This window comes from Pseudorca crassidens, chromosome 19 (assembly GCF_039906515.1).
Source record: "Pseudorca crassidens isolate mPseCra1 chromosome 19, mPseCra1.hap1, whole genome shotgun sequence".
Classification (NCBI taxonomy): Eukaryota; Metazoa; Chordata; class Mammalia; order Artiodactyla; family Delphinidae; genus Pseudorca; species Pseudorca crassidens.
Window position 1 is genome coordinate 20,010,110 of NC_090314.1, and position 9,231 is coordinate 20,019,340.

Genomic DNA, 9,231 nt, shown 5'->3' on the forward strand with positions numbered 1-9,231 from the left:
GGTTCTTGAAATTGGGGTCGATAGTGGGGGCTTCGGTGTTCCCATGTGTGTCGCCTCTTTCCTCGTGGTGTTTTTTTACTTTTCACATTGTGTTCAGGCGTCCTCCAGTCCCACCCTTCCCCGTCCACCCGCATTCCTTGGCGCCGCGGTCATCAACGCAGGCCGAGCCAGGGCACCAGGGCTCGCGGGCACCAGCTGTGTCGCGTTTCGCTGGCCGCCCTGCGTCTCCTCTCCCCGAACCTCCCTTCACCCTGCCGCACTGGGCAGGGCGGGGCTGGCCTGGGATCCTTGTGTTACCTGTGGGGACACTAAGGCCCGCGCTAGGCATTGGTGTCGCCAGCGGCGGGTAAGGTGGAGGTAGAGGTCCGGTCTCACTGGTTTTGCGCGTCTCGAGGGTGGGAGAAATTTCCAGAACGGGCGTTTGAGTTTCTGGAGCAGTGTTTTCTGGTTTTTGCCTGAAAGGTGAGTTCTCCACGTGGTGCTCGCTGTCTGCCTTCTTGTCTAGGAAGCCAACCACATCGTTCAGCTGACGGGTGCCTTTTCCTTTCCCAGCCTTTGTGAACTGACCCTTTAAGTCTGGCACCTGCCTGTGTGATCCTTTGAATCTGGCCCCTAGCCAGTTATGATACTCCCCAAGTCATTTCTAGGATAAATAGACCAATTTAATATGGCATGATGTTTAGTGCCTCTCATTCCTGATATGCTCTGGTCTATCTGTCCCCTTCTTCAATTGTGACACTCAGGACTGAAGTGACACGTACTACTCCAGGTGTAGTCTCATTAATGTTACTTCACCTCCTTCATTCTGTATCTCATACTTCTGTTAACGTGACCCAAAAACACACCTTTCTGCAGGTCCCGCTGCACAGTTGACCACATGGAGCTTCAGGTGGATTGAATGTCAGCAGAGTCTCTTTGGGGCAGGATCATAGAAGACAGGATATGGGGCTCAGGAAGCAGGGAAATATATTGATCTTTTTCCCTAAGATTCCAATAAATGGAAGAGATACACTTAGCTTTTGAAGGGAATGCTGAGCTAGGGTACCAGCGTCATCGTGGAATTGTTCCTAAATGCAAATCGATTTCCCAGACATTCAGATTCCAGACATTCAGGGATAGGAAGGGGAAAGGTCCTGAACTAGTGGGTATGGCCTTGAATCCTGTCCCTTAGTTTGGATTTCTGATGAGAAGGAACTCGGAGGCTGGACACTGGGTTTCCTGCAGCTGCTGGAGCAGAGAATTCCACCCCAACAGAGGGGGGTGGATGAGCCAAGCCAAAGTCAATAAAAGAGGGTCAAGGTACAGAAGAGCTCAACATACAGATGCTGGGGGAAACATGGGCCCCCAGAGGCAGGGGTCAAGTATGAATCCCAAGTCAAGGCTGGTGAGAGGAGATGGAAGTGCAGGTGTGTCAGATACAAGCACCAGGGTGAGCGTAGGAGCCGAGGGGTCTAGCAAGTTACCTTGTGGGTAACTTGTAGTTACCTTGTAGTTACATTGTAGGCCCACAGGTATCTATACTCACCTCTGTGAGACTGGAGGTAGGTCATTGGCTTGAAGGGGGAGGGCAGAAGCAGAAGGAGACACCTGTGTTGAATTTATTGCATGACCCTTGTTAAATCACATACCCCGGATTTCAACTTCCTTAGTTGCAAAATTAGAGAGTTGAAAGAGATGTTTCCTAAATGCCTGTGGCTTGAAATTCAAAGCTTCTACCTCAGAGCTTGGCCCTTGGAGAAGCGGTGTGTGTGGGGGGCTGCCTCTAGCTAGCGCCACGCCCAGTCTCTCTTGGGGCTGCCAAAGTAGTGAATCATAGCATCCCCTTTCACAGTGGGACTTGGTCGTGGTGCCCTCATGGTGAGACTATATGGCCCTGGCTCCCCCATCCAGAGTTACAGCCCGTCCTCCCTGATGGGCAGGGCCAGAGCTACGAAGCCCCTCCCCCTGTCAGTTTCCCCTTGCTCGGACCTCCCCACAGTGGCTCCCCCCAGAGTCTAGGACAAACACAGGGCCTCTGGGACTGCAGTTGGAGAGCCACGTATGCAGGCACAGTCATTTGTGGGCAGCTAAAAACCTCCAGCATATTTTTAAAAATACAAACTACTTTAGGTCAGGCCGCTTCTTTCCTGCGAGCAAATATTATTTGACTTAAAAGCAGAATTTGGCAAGTGTATATATTTTGCCTTGTGCCGTCAGTTTTAGTCCAATATTCCAGTCTGGAGATGTCTATTTTTAAATCTTTTATTGTACAATAAAACACAATTTCAGAAACCACGCAAATTAAGTGAATGTCTTAATGAGTTATAAGTAGAACACCACCCAGGTCAGAGAACTTTGCCAGACACCCAGAAACCTCTTTCATGTGCCCCCCCTTGCAATCACAACCCCCTACAGCCAGAGGCAACCATACCCCTTACTTTTATAGTAATCAATCACTTCCTTGCATTTTTTTTCTTTTTTTTGTGATACGCGGGCCTCTCACTGTTGTGGCCTCTCCCGTTGCGGAGCACAGGCTCCAGACGCGCAGGCTCAGCGGCCATGGCTCACGGGCCCAGCCGCTCTGCGGCATGTGGGATCTTCCCGGACCGGGGCACGAACCCGTGTCCCCTGCATCGGCAGGCGGACTCTCAACCACTGCGCCACCAGGGAAGCCCTTTGCATTTTAATTTATCATCTTGTTGTACATCTTTACATCTTTATACCCTACAGTTTAACTTTGCCCATTTTAAAAACTGACATGTCTTTTAAGCTTTTTTTTTTTTTTTCCAATCACTAGGATTCTCTTCCTTCCCTTTTATTTTCTTACAGTGTGTCTGTCTGTCGAGGAACCTGGCCCATTTGACCTGGAGAGTTTCCCATAGTCTAGACTTTGCTGGCTGCAGACTCTTAGTGCAGTTCCATTTCTTCTGTCCTCGGTATTCCCTGTAAATTAGCAGCTAGATCCAGACGCTGGATCAGAGTCAGATTCCATCCCTTTGGTGAGACTCACGTATCACCTTCTCTGAGAAACCTCTGATTCCCCCAGGTAATGAGTCACAGCCTATTGTCTGGGACCCCTCTGTGTGTTTCACATCATAGTTGGGAGGCCCCTCAGGACTGGGACAGTGTCTTGCTTGTGTCTGTGTTTCCAGCATCTGGTACAGAGACAGAGCCCTCTTACAAGACAGGACCCTGCTTAAAGGGTTGCGGAGGTCTTCCCAGAGGAGGTGATGTCATACCTGGGCTCTGGAGGATGAACAGGAATTTGCCAGAGTACCACAAACAATCTTGGCTACTTCTGCCCTCATTCAATCACCATTGACACTCAAATATCATGATCTAGGTTGCAACTAGCAACTAAGCAGGCAGGGGTGCTTTTCTCCTCCCTAAGCCCCACCCCCACCCCCAGCGGCCAACCCCTCTGACCTTGCACATAAAATGAAATTTCAAATTAAGAAACAAATACTGTCTGTCCATGCTTTTATAAGCAAACACTAAAGGTCCAACCCTATACTTTGCGACAGAAGTTGCCAGTTTGGAATCATGGTCTGATAGGAATGAAAGCAACCACCCAACCCTCTCATTGTACAGCCACAGAGACAGGCAAAGAGAAGGGAAGTGATTTGTTCAAGATCATCCAGGAAGCAGTACCTTTATGACATAGTTAAGCTCCTCTGCAGGATGAGCACAAATCTGCTTGGGAAAGTCATCTTTGATTATAACCTGACATGTACCCAGGAGATGGCCCATCTCTTTGCCAACCCATGGGGCAAGCAGGTACTTCTCTTGTCTAATATTCACCCCTGATCAACAGAAAAAGCACATAGTGAACAAAATCACTAGGCTTGACCCCAGTACTCAGGCTGTGGAGACAAGGGAGGGACACAGAAACTCCCTATCACCAGTTGGAATCCCCAGGAGACAGACTCCTAGATCTTCTGAACCAAGGGCTCTCCCATCTTCCAGGCACTTACCCTGCCCAGAGAAAGCCTTTCTGAGAACCCCAAGTGAGAGGGCTGGCACTCTGAGCCAGCAGGGCTCCTTTGTGTCCTTACTTTCCAGGATTTTCCCACCACCTTCTCAGCCTCACTCCCTGGGTCACGTTCAGAGTGACCACCTGCCTCCTCCCCACCCCCCATCAGGCAGGAAAACTGCATCCAGCTCGAAGCGCTGCCTTGGCCTTGCGGAAATATCATTACACCTGGAAAGAATCGACTCCTTTCTGGGGACTTTACCCCCCTGCTGCTTCTTGCAGGCAAAGGTTGTGTCCTGTCTTCTCAAGAGAGGAGAAGCTGGGAGAAATCACAGAGAAAATCCCATCCCAGTTTTGCCAATGACAAACGGAGGCCCCAGGCAGAGAACTTAGCAGAGTTTGCACAAGAGTGAGGAGGTGAAATGGGCTCAGATGTTGACAGAATCTGTGATCCCAGTAGTGGCTTTTCTGCTGTAAAGATTTCATGCCAAAACCTGTCTTCCCCCAAGCTCTGGGGCTCTCCTTCTGTCCAAGCCATCTGGGCCGAGAGAAACAAAAGCCATGTACATTGCCACCTGAGCAAAATCTGCTGAGAAAATCAGCCCCATGAATTCCATATTCACATACAAGATATTTTATTTGCAGTCCTTCTCTCCCTCTGGTCACCAGGATCCCCGTGTCTTCTGTCCGAGCTCTTTCTGACTGATGGCAGGAAGCTCTAAAGAACCCAGCACAACCGTGACTGTAGAAGGTGCACAATCGTGGCATCTGATAGTCTGAAGAGTCCGGAGGAGGACGTTGAGGGCAAAGAGCTCGATACAGAGTGACCTTGGGTAAATCATTTCACCTCCCCAAGCCCCGTTTCCGTATCAGTAAAATCGGGGTTCTCATTCCCGCCCTGCCATGTCACACCACTGGATGCCTTGCTAGAGAGATGGCACGTGTTCGTTATTAGCAGAGAATCAGGACTGTAACATGGGGTTGATATTAAGTACCTTGCACGGTTTGCGCATTGGAGGCCGCGGTGAATGTGGCCCTCCCGCCTTGGGGGGGAACGTGGTCAACCTCTGAGAGGAAAAGGGTGAAATCAACAGGTGTTAGAGTGTGTCTGTGCCTCTGTGTGTGTGTCTCAGCCCTGGGTGGGTGGGGCCCTGGATGGGGGAGGGTTGGGGGCAGCCAAGCCCATCCAGTAATGGCAAAAACTGAGCTCTCAGGGCAGTGTATGCAGGACTGAAAGGCATTCAGCACGTACTGGCTGAGACTGCATTATGTGTACAGGGATACAGTAGTGTACAAATGAAACAAAAAGTCCTACCCCTGTGGAGCTTACATCCTGGGAGTCGGAGGCAAGGATCAGCAGCAGGGAGACAGGTCCTATATGCAAATGAGTAAAAGATGTGGCACATTAGAGGGGATGAGGGCTATGGAAGGAGAAAAATGCTGGGTTGGGGGTAAGAAGTGATGGAAAAAGAGCCTGCAGTTTCAAATAGAGTAGCCAGGGAAGGCCTAGGGAAGAATCTAGAGTGAGGGGAGCCAGAGAGAAAGGTCAGTGTCTCCCGATCTATGGGATTTTGTCCCCAAGGCAGGTGGATCCCTCCCAGCCACAGAGATGGATGTGTGCAGCAGGGAGGCCGGGACATTTAGATTGTCCTTGTCACACCACACACCCCACCCCCATCTCAGGGGCTCTGAGGTCAGCTTGTTAAGGAGCCTGCCTCCTGTAGGTCGTTTGTGGATGGGGGGAAACAGGGCAGGAGCCACAGGGCAGACTTGGAGGGATGGATACATTGTGGGAAGGGCAAACGTGGTGTGAATTACTCGGAGTGAGCTGGTGGGAAGTGCACTAGACCAGAGTGGAGAGGGGCTGCTCTCGGCCTGCACTTACTGGCCGAGTGACCCTGGCAAGTAATTCCACGTGTAGAACGTAGGCAATAATAATACCTCTGACCTAGGGTCATTGTGAGAGTGTAAGGAGAAGCTCTTCGCACAGGGTCTTGGCACTGAAAAATTTCTCACTGACTGAGAGCTACCATCATCATCACATGTTAATATTCTCTAAGGCAGGGTTTTTCAAACTGCAGGAGGTAACCCATGAGTGGATCATGAAATAAATTTAATAGCTTGCAAGCAGCATTTTTTTTTCATGGAACAGAACAGGATTGCATCAAATATATTTGCGTGTATAAGAATTGTTTCATAAAACATTTTATATACATATATAGATAAATTTCCTACCATGGGGCATGACTGAATGTTTGAAAACCACCGTTCTAAGGCAGTGTTTCTCTAAAGATGATCCTAAAGAGTGTTTTTCTAATTAGTAATTTGCGGGCCACTGCCCTCACTTTTGCCATAGCAGAATACCACTTGTGCTATGATTTACTAAATACTGCTCTTTGAGTTAGCTCATTTTAACCTCATCGTAACCACAATATTCTTGAAATTTATTTTTGAAAATATATATGACATATTTTTAGCCTAAAACCATCTCACACATGCGCACCACGCTTTGGGAACACGAGTGGTAAGGAGCGTCTTTGTGAAAGCATTCTCTGAAAGCTGGGAGCTAACAGAACTGAGAGACACAGAGGCGTCCCAACCCTTTCAGGGTCCCGTTCTGCCCTGGAGGCAGGCCCAGCCCCACTGCCCAGTTTTCTGAATTCTTGTGGTTGACCTTCCCACAGTGGCCACCTCAAGAAGCAAAGAACAGGCCCTGTCTGCTTGCGGACTGGCTCGGGACCTTTCCTGGGATGTAACCCCGGTGGAGGAGGCCAGAGCCCTGGTGTATCTGTCTTTTCTCTTGTGAGCTGTGTCCTGACGCTGCACCAAGTTTGCAGATTTCCTTTCTTGTCCAGCTTTGATTCCATTGATGGGATTAGGTGCCCCCTACGGCCATGTCCTTTGATGTGGTCAGGGGGTAGCAGGGAGATTTCAAGCTCAGGGAGCAAATCTTAATCTTCTGCGGGCTTCTCTGGGATCAGCGCTGGGGTAAACCCATTACATCCCTGCACTTTCATCCCCCCAGGACACCGGCTCCTCCAGGCTCCGCAAGTCTCAGACATCCAAAGGGTTTGTCAGATTTAGAGACAGTAATAAAAGGGGAAGAGAAAGCAGAGCATGAACCCCAGACCCCTGCCAGCACCGGCAGCATCACCAGCAATGTCAGGGCATCTTCCTCTTTCTTCCCTTCTAATCCTGGGCTCCCACAAAATGGGGATTACAGAGGCTTGGGGCCAGAGGCCCGCCCTGCCCCCGGCACTGGGCACCACTGCAGTGCCTGGCTGCCATCTGCCCTCCATCCCTCCCAGAGCTGCTCTCCTGGGAGCACCTGGTCCTGCACATCTGTCTGCCCTGCCGTCGTCATGTGGGGTGTGGGGCCAGCTGGCAAACTGAACAGATAAAGCACTCAGCCCTCACCACAGTGAAGTCTTAAGGCACGATTTGGATCGGTGAGGCCAGGAAACAGAAGAGAGGAACATAGCCAATATCTATGTGTGGCCACAAGCAGGTATGTCTCATTATTTAAATTGAACCTGACTCCAAGGCTCCATCCCAAGAGAGGCAGGGCAACTCCATCTCAGTCGTTATTCGCGTTTACCCATCCCTCCCTCTGCCGTGGTCCCTGGAGTCCTGGCCATCTTGAGGGTGGGGATCCTGGCTTTTGGATGCTCCAGACTGGTCTCAAGATGAGGCATGTGGTTACTCCCCCCCCGTCCCGGCGTCTCCAGAGAGAGAGAGAGTGAGGCACTAGGTCCCCACCAGAAGGGATTCTACCGAACTCGGATCCCTCTCCAACCTTGCGAAAGCTCTCCCTCGGCCTCGAAGCTTTTCTGTACCATCCTTCCTCCCTACAGTCCCCCTAAAGGAACTCGGGTTTTCAGAAAGCACAACCAGGAAGAGAGAAGTGGGTAAGCAGACAACTGGAAGGGGGAGAGGAAAACACAAAATTAACATTTCAAAAACTGTGCTGCACGGCCGTCCGCCTGGCGCCTTACATTTATTTTCTCGTTGGTTTGCGAACGAGAAGGGCCTGGCCGGCCCCAGGTTCCAGGTGGGGAGGTTGAGGCCGGCCGCAGGAGCGCTTCGCCGGGCCGGCGACGCGGCCTGGGAGCAGAGCGGCCGGCAGGGGGCTCTCGGCGCCGGCCTTCGCGGGAGGAAGCGCTGGCTGCGGCTCCGACCGGTCAGAGGAGGAAAAGGGAAAATTACTGGAGCTCGGGGGCGGGAAGGGCTGCGTGACTGGGAGGAAGGCACTTGAGACTGTCGAGTCTGGCAGCCCGCGGCCGGATTCGATCCCCGGGGCAGCTCGGACGACCAGGGAAAGGGGCGCCGGTGCGGCCCCCACCCCGCCCGGCGTCCTCCCGCGGGTGCCGCAGGCTGGAGAGGGCTCCGCGGCCCGGGGCGGGGGCGGGGGCGCCGAGGGGCGGGCGGAGGGCGGGCCGGGGCGGGGCGCGTCCGCCCGGCTCCGGGAGGCGGTGCGGGCGGGCGCTGGCCGTGTCCGCCCGCCGGGAGCCGTGGGGCGCGCAGCCTTCCTGATGTGTCACCAGCACGTGGAGCCAGCTCGGGCTGCGCTGCGAGCGGGAGGAACTCCCCTAACTTTCGAGGGGTCTCGCCGCCCCACTCCTTTCCCCGCTGTGCCCGGCCCGTGCTCCTCGGGGAGGTGGCGGCAGCTGCCCCCAGGTCCAGGACGGGTTGAGCGAGGCCCCGGCCCCCGGCCCGGCGCACGCGGGGCGCCCGGGACGTCGGGGCGCCGGGTCCGGCTGGCGGCTGCTCCCCACGACCCCCGGCTGGGGCGCGGGCTCGGCGGCGCGGGAGGGCGAGGCCTGCGGTGCGAGCGGCCCGGCCGGCCCTGCGCCCGGCGGATCTGAGCGCAGGTAACCCAGGCGGCGCGGAGCTGGGCCTCGCGAGCGCGGCGTGGGATCGCGGCGAAGTTTCTCGGCGTGTAACTCTTGCGCTCGACCGGGGGGGTTGGAGGATGGGGGAAGGCTAGGTTCCCGTGCCTCCCCCACCCCAGCTCAGTGTCTCGGCCTGCACCCCGGCGGCCCGGACGCCGCCGCGCGCTAGGTGTCGTGTAACCCTTCGGGGGCTGGTCTCGGAGCCCTCGGGTCGAGGTCGGGCGAGCAGGATGCCGCCTTTGGGGGACGCCGCTTGGGGAAAACCCAGAATCTCGGATGAGCAGAGTGCCTGGAAAGCGGGCAGTCGGATCCAGTCCCAGGAAGCCCGTCGGGGCCGCAGCCCGAATCCGAGACGCGCGGGAGCTGAGAGCTGGGTCTTTGCGGGCG

The 9,231-nt window shown here is 53.9% G+C and overlaps 1 long non-coding RNA gene across 1 annotated transcript; it reads right to left on the bottom strand.

The window, feature by feature from the left end:
- Positions 1–2,263: 2,263 nt before the first annotated feature.
- On the bottom strand, positions 2,264–8,313 carry LOC137211886 (uncharacterized). Its single transcript, XR_010937262.1, has 3 exons — positions 7,948–8,313; positions 5,268–5,326; positions 2,264–4,668 (listed from the first exon to the last, which is right to left on the bottom strand). It is a non-coding gene; the product is annotated as an uncharacterized lncRNA (long non-coding RNA).
- Between the last annotated feature and the right edge of the window lie 918 nt (positions 8,314–9,231).